The sequence below is a fragment of the Hylobates moloch genome, unplaced genomic scaffold, assembly GCF_009828535.3.
Source record: "Hylobates moloch isolate HMO894 unplaced genomic scaffold, HMol_V3 SCAFFOLD_703, whole genome shotgun sequence".
NCBI classification, from domain to species: Eukaryota; Metazoa; Chordata; class Mammalia; order Primates; family Hylobatidae; genus Hylobates; species Hylobates moloch.
Window position 1 is genome coordinate 1 of NW_026652978.1, and position 11,159 is coordinate 11,159.

The following is an 11,159-nucleotide window of genomic DNA, read 5'->3' on the forward strand; positions in this document are numbered from 1 at the left end:
GCCCTCTTGCCAGGGCCTTCCACAGTCTCCAGGCAACGCGTCCCCGCCGTCTCCAGGCAACAGCGCTCGGGTAGTGCTGCCCGGTCGGGGCGGGTCTCACTCGGCCAGCCACTTCCCCTGCCTGCACCGCCCCGCCCCGCGCCCGCCGGTCGGGATCTTATTTCGCGCCCCGCCCTTTTCTGGCACTGTACTCACCTGCCCCAGCTTCTCAGGCCCGGCTGGTTACTAGAAGGTCCCCTGGATACCGCCAGGAAAGGGCTTTCCGGCAAGGGGCAGACCCAGGAAGTAAGGGACAGATGATTGGACCTCACCTTGGCCAATCATTTCCTAAAAAAGCTTTTGGAAGAGTCAGAAACGTCTCCCACCTTAAAGCAGACGCCCAGAATCAAAACCTCACAAAAAACCCGGAGGTTTCCTCTCTGAGAACACATTCTGGCCAGTGTGGCCAAGATGACCAATGCGATAATATTGACAGAATAAACCTTTCCTAATTAAGGAATCTGTTGACTTTATAGTTTGTTTATTTTTAATGTTTGTGTTTAAAATGCACATAATATAATTTTACCATCTTAGCCATTTTTAAGTATTAAAGTACAGTAGTATTAAGTATATCAAACTATGTGAAACCAATCTCCAGAACTTTTTCACACCCGTTAAACAACAAGTTTCCCTTTTCCCTTTTCTCCAGCCCCTGGCATTTCACTTTTTGTTTCTATGAATTTGAGTCTGCTAGATACCTTAAATAATGCCGTTTATTTTAAAAGAATCGCCGGGCACGGTGGCTCACGCCTGTAATCCCAGCACTTTGGGAGGTTGAGGCAGGTGGATCACCTGAGGTCAGGAGTTTGAGACCAGCCTGACCAACATGGTGAAACCCCATCTCTACTAAAAATACAAAATTAGCCAGGCGTTGTGGCGCATGCCTGTAATCCCAGCTACTCGGGAGGCTGAGGCAGGAGAATTGCTTGAACCTGGGAGGCGGAGGTTGCAGTGAGCTGAGACTGTGCTGTTGCATTCCAGCCTGGGTGACAGAGAGAGACTCCGTCTAAAAAAAATAAAAATAAAAAAAGAATCAAAAGTAGATCTAGCATAAAGAAAGAAACCACCCCTAGTTTTAGTAAGCACCTAAATACTGACTGAAGACTGTGCTCTTCCCCACTCAGTACTTCATTCATTCATCCATCCATTCATTCGCTCAGGACACAATGTGAATTGCAGAATGGGTTTAGTCTGGGACACAGTGTTGAACAAAATTTTTAATTGGATCGTTTATCTTTATCAATTTGTTGGAGTTCTCAATATATTATTTTGAGGGCTGTACATGCTGTAAATTTATTTTCCCTCTGTGTGGCTTGCCATTTTAGTTTCTTAATAGTGTCTTCTGGACACCAAAAGTTAAACGTAGTCAAATGTATTAGTCTTTTCCTTTATGATTATTGCTTCTTAATTTTCATTTAAGATATCTTTTTCTAATTTGATGACCTGAGGTTATTTTTATATTACTTTTTAGAGCAGTGCTGTTCTATAAAAGTATGAGCTGAGCCACTCATGTAGTTTAAAACATTCTAGTATCCGCGTTAAGAGAGCAAGAATTAGATAAAACGATTTTAATAATGTGATGTTTAACTGAGTATATCCAATTTGTCAATGATTCAATGTTTGAATATAAAAATTACTGAGATATTTTACATTGTTTTGTCCTACTAATGTTTAAAGTCTGGTGCAGATTTTATACTTCATAACACATCGCAAGAGCTCCATGGCCATCTGTGGGCAGAGCTATTAATCTTTAAGAGGATTTGTTGTTTTACCCTTTCTCAGTGAGATCTGTATTCCACCTGAAATTGGTTTTCGAGTGCAGTGTGAGGTAGGAATCCAGCTTAATTCTTTCTTTCCAAAGGAGTATCCAGTTGACCCACCACCAACTTATCGAAGAGATAGTCCTTCCTCACTGGTCTGCTATGCTACTGTGGCCATAAAGAAAGTGTCCCCATATGTGCAAGTCCATTTCTGGACTCTATTCTGTGCCATTGGTCTATTTGTCTAAGCTTGCAACAGCACTACTCTATCTTAATTACCATAATTTATGTAACAAATTCTAATATCTGGTAGGGAAGGATGTCTTCTCAAGAGAGTCTTGCCTCTTCTTGGCCCTTTGTATGTCCATATAAATTATAATGAGCTTGTCAAGTTCCCTAAAAATATCTTTTGGATTTTTATTGAGATTATATTGAATGTAGACCTCAGTTTGAGGAGAGCACTTCTTATTGTCATGTGTTCATCTGATGCTATCATCTGCTCAGGATCTGGACACATTCTTGCCTTCTAGACTGCCACCTTTCCCATCCTGAAGTAGAAGCGCTGACTGAGCAAGAGGCTCAACCCTCAGAGCTTTGATGACAGCATAATGGAGGGACCCTCCCCTTTTTGCAGGAGACATTTCTCAAGGGCAGAAAGTCCTTGGGATGGTCCTGGGATCCTAGGATGAAGAAAATGGCGTCTGGGAGGAACCAGCCCAAAGGAAACAGAAACAAACCTGAGTCCCCATCTATCTAAAGCAGGGACCTTGTGCCCTATGTGTGATGCTCAGGGGTTGCACTCACTTGAACGCAGGGCAGATCGACAAGACTTACCCTCTAGAGAACACATTAGATGTGTTCCACTCTTCACTCTCCTCTTCATTCTCTGTCACTGGCCCTGCAGGTTGCTCTGTGGCTACAGACCAAGTTCCATGGAGAAGCCAGTCTCAAACGTAGAGAACCTCATGCAGTCTGGCTGACCAGGCATGAGAGGAAAGGAGCAAACTGTTGAAAAAAAGGAAATCTCTGGCATCTGAAGAGGATTGCCCAGATGGGAATGGAGACAAAATAGAGACAGTAGCAAGGTAACCAGGATCTGGTCATGGAAAAGGGGTCCTGTCACTTACCAAGGCTGAAGGTGGGTTTGCTGTTGTCTTGCATTCCGTGTGTCCACCAGGTCAAGCTGCTGGGAATCCACAGTCCTGGCAATTCTGAACTGCCCCAGAACTGTCCCAGCAGGAGGGAAACCATCTCTCCGGGATGAGAGCTGTGAATTGTCATGGCTGGTTGGGGGTGGCTCGATTGGGACTGGGAACTAGAGTACAGGGGATGAGAAATAAGGGGTAGGAGGAGGAGCAGGGGGGAAGGCAGGGGAGTAATGGAAATTGGGACTCTGATGTACATGGTGGCAGCAGATGCACAGTTTAAAACCAACAGAGGAAGAGCTGGGCAGATCCTTACAGCAGGGTAGTGGGCAGGGCTGACGTTATTCGGAGAGGGGTAACAGGGCAGAACCCCAAAAGAGTGGGATGGCACAGGAGACTAGGGTGTAGGCTTGAACACTGAGGAAAAACAGCAGAAAGGAGGGCTGGATGATGAGAGCATTAAGGAACAGAAAAGGTGAAGTCATGGGTTGAGAAAGAGAAATTTGAGGTAGCTTGCTTGTCATTCTTTCAAATAGGAGCTCTAGTTACTTGTCCAAATGAGTCCAAATGAGTCACTGGGATGTGGCCAGACCAGCTCCAGGATTTATCTCACACATAGCCCTCACATCATCCCACAACTGAATGCCCATTATGAAATGTACATACACATCCCTTTTGGTCTAGTAAGCAGGTCCCACCAATCAGGGAAATGGTACCAGTTTCTAGGTTTAAGAGTTGTCATGGGAAATGGCAGAGAAGAAATGGGGCTGTAGTATTAATCCTTGTTTTTGGGATACTATGTAGTTTTGCCCTCAGTAGGCAAAGATCGACCAAAGGGCTAGGATAGATTTAGAGGGCTGGAGCCTAGGTGAGCAGTGCTGAAGCAGGAATTGGGAAAATGGGAAGAAATCAGTGCCTCAGTCTCCTTCCCTGACAACACTGTTCAAAGCCCTTTTCACTGCATTTACATCACTGGATAGATATGTGTGATTAGAGATGTCATGTCCATTTTACCATGAGGACGGTGAAGACCAGAGAAGGAAGTCCCTTAGGTGGGCAGGGGGTGACAAAGCAGATGGGACTAGAACTTGGGCCAAAAGAAGAGGGCAGAAGGGAGCACAGGATGGCGCCAAGCGCAGACCAGCAGCTTTGCCTCCTCCTGCGTCTCTGAACAGGATCCTGTAGGGGGCGCTTCAGAGCAGAACGGAACTTTTTGGAGCGTACCATCTCGGTTCCTGTGTTCCCTTGGTTTGACGACTTACTCTTAACTGGAACCGTAAACGTAGGGCTGAAACTGGCAGGGTGACTGCCCACTCCTGAGTGCCTAACGACTAGATTTGGACTTCCCTGCTCACTACCTGAGATGCCTGTCTCCATGTCAGATAACTAAGGAGAGTGCACCCTCCCCCTTTCTTTAGTCTGATGAAGCAACCCCCTTCTGCTGACCATTCCTGGTTTCTTTGATCACCATCCAAATCCTAAGTCCCTTTGCTCACCTATTCTCTCTGGTATTTTTATCACCATAATATTCTGATTGTTCTTTCTTGACCCAACACCCTTTTCCTCCCTTACTTTCAGTTGTACTCTATAGAAGTTCAGCTGCATGATTAGCAAACTTCCCTATTTCCTTAGACCTGCTTCTTTATGGACAGTTCTTTGCTTCTCCTGGCTTTAAATGTAACTTGGGTTTCCCTTGAGGACATTGCTTCCTGTGTATTTCAGGTAGAGACTCTACTTATTCTCTGAAACTCTAAGTACTTCAGGGCGGGAATGTGGTGTATAGGTTCTCTTTGCTCCTTTTGATTCCTTTCAAACCATTATTCATCTCTTCTTACTAGAAATCTCTTGCTCCTACATGTGTACTTGAGGGTCGTGAGAGGAGAGAGAGAATTGAAAAACTACCTATGGTGTACTATACTTATTAGCTGGGTGGCAAATAATCAGTACACTAAACCCCCGTGACATGCAGTTCACCTATATAATAAACCTGCACATGCACTCCAGAGCCTAAAAGTTAAAAAAAAAATACACACAACATTATGTGTATATGTATACATGTATCTGTAATATAGACTTTATATATTAAATATATAATATTTTAGATGTCAGTTGTATTGATATTTGTATAAACGATACAACTATATATGAATAAATATAATATGTGTATTTACATAAAAGTAGACTTGAATTGCTGGTATAAGGTATGTTGTTAAACTTTGATAAATTCAGCATGAACACTGAAAACAAGCAATGGTGCCCCAGCACATGGCCACTTCCCCACCGCAGTGCCCAAGGGTCATAAAGCTCAGGACCCTTCCCCGTGTCCCTGCTGAGCCAAGCAGTGACCTGCCCAATGCTGAGGATGCTGAGTGACCTGAGGGGCCTGTGGGGGAACACAGAGCAGCAGGTGCTGGAGAGATAGGCAGTGGGTCTGGACTCCCAGTGGAGGGATGTTTTTTAAAAAAAAAAAGAAAGAAAACCTCTTGCTCCTTAAAGCTTGTGCTATACATCACCATTTCCCTGCACTGTCCCCTAACATCTCCTGGACACTCTCTTTCTCTCTTTTCCTATTAACATTGTTACAGTTGTCTCAAAGTCTTATTCTTGAGTTCATCACACTGAGTGACTTCAGTGTCCATTTAGATGGCCTGATTCAATTCTCTGGCCTCTCTTTGTGTGTGTGTGTGTGTGTGTGTGTGTGTGTGTGTGTGTGTTTTACTTATAACACATTCTGTATTTTGTAAAAGTTTGATTTTTGACACAAGAATTGCACATATTTATGGGGTACAGTGTGATATTTTAATACTTGTGTACATTGTGTAATGATCAAATCAGTATATGTAACAAATACATCACCTTACTTATTTCTTCTTGGCGCAGATATCGAAAAGACTCTTTTAGGTGTCTTGAAATATACAATAGTCGCTCTAATGTGAAATAGAACACCACAACTTATTTCTCCTATCTGTAATTTTGTACTCTTTCACCAATCTCTCCCCATTTCTCCTCTAGCAACAACTATGCTGTTCTGTACTTTTATGAGATTGACTTTTTTTAGAGCCCACAAATGAGTGAGATCATGTGGTATTTGTCTTTCTGTTCCTGGCTTTTTCACTTAATGTGATGTCATCTAAGTTCACTTAATGTAATGCCCTATAGGTTCATCTACATTGCTGCAAATAACAAGGTGTCATGCTTTTTTTATGACTAAATTTTATTCTATTGTGCATATGTACTGCCTTTTCTTTATCCATTCATGCACTGATGGACTTTTAGGATAATTGCATAGCTTGGCTATTGTGAATAAGGCTCCAGGAAACATGGGAGTGCAGATTTCCCTTTGACGTATTGATTTTCTTTGGATCAATACCCAGTAGTGGGATTTCTGAATCATATGATACTTCTACTTTTAATTTATTTGTGGAAACTCTATACTGTCTTCCATAATGGTTGTACTAGTTTACACTCCCACCAAAACAGTGTGTAAAGGTTCCGTTTTCTCCATATTCACACAAGCATTTGTCATTTTCGCCTTTGTGATAATGCTCATTCTATTTGGGGGGAGGTGATATCGCACTTTGGTTTTGATTCGCATTTCCGTGATGATTAGTGATGTTGAGTATTTTTTTCCATATACCTGTTGGCCATATATATGTGTTCTTTTGAGAAATGTCTATTTTGGTCTTTTGCCCACTTTTAAATTAAATTATTTGGTGTTTGTTTTGTTTTGTTGCTATTGAGTTGTTTGATTTCCTTGTATATTTTGGATATAACCCCTTGTTAGATGCATGGTTTGCAAATTTTCACCAAAATTCACCACTTGCCTTCTACTTCAGCCACTTATGGGCATATCTGGTCCTTCTCATTACTGAAGAATTGTCCCACTTCTGAAACCACATATTCAGATATACTGTTCTCTGACCATGACTTCCTGTCCTTACAGTGTAATCACTCTATTCCTCCCAATTCACTTGGCCTCCAGCCCACCATCCTTTCTTTCTCTATGTCTAGTAACTCTAATTCCCATGCTGTCTTTACTTCCCTCCTTACATAGTTCAGAGTCAACAGTGGCCCCGAATAGCTGGGTGCGCTATTCTGGTAGCAGCCCGGAATAGCTAGGCGCGCTGATATTTATTGCATACGAGACAAGGGGTAGGGTAAGGAGGGTGAGTAGCCCAGGTGATTGATAAGGTCAAGCAAGTCACGTGATTGACCTTATCAATTTTATAATTTCAATGACTTTTTAAAAACCAATATTATCAATTATCTTGTAGTATTATATTTTTTAATCTCACTTTCCTGGAAAGAAAATCTCAACCTGGCTGATCCCAGCCATTTGCCTTTCCTATGGTGCTGAATGCTGTTGAAAAAATATTTCATAAAACCTAAGAGATTGATACTAAATACTCTATCCTAAACAATACCCACAATACTCAATTCATAGAAGTTGTTGGAATAAAAACATTGAAAGCAATCTAAATAATTATAAATAAAAATAGGTAAATTATGATAGAGCCACACCATACAATGTAAAAAGAAAATCCACAAATATAAAAAGGGATCTTATCAGTAATATATAAAAGAACTCCTATAAGTAAATAAAAAAATACACACTCCAGTAGAAAAATAGTAAGAGACTTGAAAAGGTACTTCATGAAAGAGGAGAGCAAAATGACCAATAATATACAAAAAGGTGCTCAGCCTCATAGATGTTCAGGAAAATACACATTAAAACCACAATGAGTTAATACTACAGACCCATCAGAATGGCTAAAATTAAAAAGATGGTCAATACCAAATACTGGCAAGATTATGGAGCAACTGAAGCTCTTATACCCTGATGCTGGGTATGTAGATTGGTAGAACCACTTTGGAAAATGTTTGACATTATGTACTAAAGAAGAGTATGCATGTATTGTATAATCCAGTAACTTCATGCCTATCTATATGTATTAAAGAAATGGTTACACAAGTATAATTAAAGATATGAAAGAGGTTGATGGCAGCATTATTTGTAATAAACCCAAACTGGAAACAACCCAATATTCAATGACAGTGTAATGGATAAATAAATTATGGCATATTCATACACTGGAATATTATACAGCAACACAAATGTATGAACAATACAGCTACATACAATAATATGGGTAAATCTGGCATACATAGTGTTGAATGAATGCAGGCACAAGAATGCATCCTGTGTAATTCCATTTATAAAATGTTTAAAGCTAAGCGAAACTAATCTATGGTGTAGGGTCCAGCCCTATGGGGCTTTGAAGGTGTTCTCCCCGTGTGCGGGAGATGGTAAGAAATAAAGACACAAGACAAAGAGATAAAGAGAAAACAGCTGGGCCCGGGGGACCACTACCACCAAGATGTGGAGACCGGCAGTGGCCCCAAATAGCTGGGCGTGCTGATACTTATTGCATACAAGACAAGGGGGCAGGGTAAGGAGGGTGAGTCATCCAGGTGATTGATAAGGTCAAGCAAGTCACGTGATCATGGGACAGGGGGCCCTTCGCTTTTAGGTAGCCAAAGCAGAGAGGGAAGGCAGTATATGTCAGCATTTTCTTCTATGCACTTATAAGAAAGATCAAAGACTTTAAGACTTTCACTATTTCTTCTACCGCTATCTACTGAGAACTTCAAAGAGGAACCAGGAGTATGGGAGGAACATGAAAGTGGACAAGGAGCGTGACCAATGAAGCACAGCACGACAGGGAGGGGTTTAGGCCTCCGGATGACTGCAGGCAGGCCTGGATGATATCCAGCCTTCCACAAGAAGCTGGTGGAGCAGAGTGTTCCCTGACTCTTCCAAGGAAAGGGAGACTCCCTTTCACGGTCTGCTAAGAAACGGGTGCCTTCCCAGGCACTGGCATTACTGCTTGACCAAGGAACCCTCAAGCAGCCCTTATGCGGGCGTGACAGAGGGCTCACCTCTTGCCTTCTAGGTCACTTCTCACAATGTCCCTTCGGCACCTGACCCTATACCCACCGGTTATTCCTTGGTTATGTTAGTAATACAACTAAGAGTAATATTAAAAGCTAATGATTAATAATGTTTATACTAATGATTGATAATGTCCATGATCATCTCTATATCGAATTTGTATTATAACTATTCTTATTCTATTTTCCTTATTATACTGTAACGGTTTGTGCCTTCAGTCTCTTGCCTCGGCACCTGGGTAATCCTTCGCCCACACTATGGCATGTTAAGTCAGGATAAGGCTTTTCTTTGGAAAAGATGGAGGAGGGAGTGACTGGAAGGAGGTTTTGGGCAGGAGGTTTTGCTATGCTAGCAGTGTTAGAGATGCCCACATGATTTTTGAAACATTTAATTATTTCTGATTAAACTCTTCAGTAACCTAAGAATATAATTATATTTTCTTAACATAATAATTACTATCTAACAGCCAATAATATCTCTGTTAAAGGATTAACAAAGATCCAAGGGTGTTCCAGAATGTCTATACTAGCAGAATCCAGCTCAAATTGAGTCTAACTATACTTATCTGGTATAGACTGGTTCAAGTAGATTAAACCATTGCCAATTTCTCCATGTAACTTCAAACTGATCCAAATAATTTAAAATTAACCCAGACTATCTCTTTGCACAACTAATATCTGAATGTTAAAATTGAAGTTATCATTGCCTTTTTTACAGAGAAAGACAGACTCAGCGAGAGGCGCATAGCGAAAGTTTTGGCATTAGACTGCCTAGCTCTCTCACTTACTATGAACTCAAGTGTATGACTTAACATCTCTAAACCTCTTCTCTAAAAGCGTAAAATAATAGTACCTATCAGATAGAATAATTATTAAGACTAACTAAGGTATTATATGTATTTAGCCCAATGACTAGGCATTCAAATCAGGAAGCGCTCAATGAATATTTGCTACTATTATTATGATCCATTTCATCAGTCAGTGGAGGACAAGCTCTACCATCGTAACAGATAACCCCTGATATCAGTGGCTTAACACAACCAAGCTTTGTTTTTTGCTTCTATCTGGGGCTCAGAGGAGTCAGAGAGCTTTTCTTGGCAGCTGTCCTGTAGTGATCACTTGGGGATGTCAGCTGGTTCTTTATTGCCAGTCTGTCCTCTCAGAGGTTTCTAGCTTCCAACCACACAATGTAAGAATACATGGAGAATTTACACCATCTCTTTACTGCCTCACATTGCCGTCGGCAAATCTCTGTCACATGGTTTCTGCCAACCAATGCTAACCCTACGGGGCCTGGGAAATGCCTGGGAAGAACCTATGGGATGAACACATAACATTGTCTCCCTCTTCATACCGAGGTTCATGCTGAGGTAGGCAGCAGGGGTGTTGCTTGGGCAAGATTTCTGATCCAGCCTAATAGACACGGCCTCCTACGCAGTTCTGGACAGTTGTTTTAGTGTAGAAATGTGGGCCCATCACCTAATTCTTCAAGGGAAGCTAGACATCTTGATATTTAATTAATTAATTTTTTTTTTTTTTTGTATTTTTAGTAGAGACGGGGTTTCACCATGTTTCGATCTCCTGACCTCGTGATCCGCCCGCCTCGGCCTGCCAAAGTGCTGGGATTACAGGCGTGAGCCACCACGCCTGGCTCTGAAATCTTGATATTTAAATGTTGACAGCCAATCCTATTTGAGAGAGTGAGAGTGAGAAGGAGAGTGACTGTGCTGGCCAAATTAAATAGAATCCATATGTTGAATATCAGGTAACAACTCTGATTTCATCCCACTCTTCCATCAGATAAATAGGGAAGCTAAAGCCCAAGGGGAAAAGTAATTCGCAAAACCACTATAAACACTGACAGAATCATCAGTGCCCAAACCCCAGTCTGTGCTCTTTGCTCTGAAACATGGCTATAGCAAGCCCATCCTTTTCCTCCCACTCTTGATGTTCCCAGACTCAGCAGCCTCACTTCAAAAAGAGCCATTCTTGGCAATGACAGGTATGAGAACTGCACCAGTGGAAAGCCTGGCCCAGTCAGGCTGTTGGTGCAGGTACAGTGAGCAGGAAGTCCCAGGGCCATTGCCTATTTATTGGTGATTTGTATATCCTTTTGTACTAAGTGCCTGTTTCTATCTCTAAATTATTTTCTACTAGCTTACCTGTCTTGCTGATTTGTAAGAGTTCTGTATGTATTCTGAATAATTGTTCTTTGAAAAGCTTGTATGTGTTGCACATATTTTAAGACCTTGCTCTTAAGGTC

At 41.8% G+C, this 11,159-nt stretch overlaps 1 long non-coding RNA gene across 1 annotated transcript; it reads left to right on the top strand.

Annotated features, from left to right (window-relative positions):
* Positions 1–65: 65 nt before the first annotated feature.
* Positions 66–10,860, top strand: LOC131382655 (uncharacterized). The gene is made up of 3 exons (XR_009212214.1): positions 66–285; positions 2,704–2,937; positions 10,447–10,860. It is a non-coding gene; the product is annotated as an uncharacterized LOC131382655 (long non-coding RNA).
* The last annotated feature ends 299 nt before the right edge of the window (positions 10,861–11,159 follow it).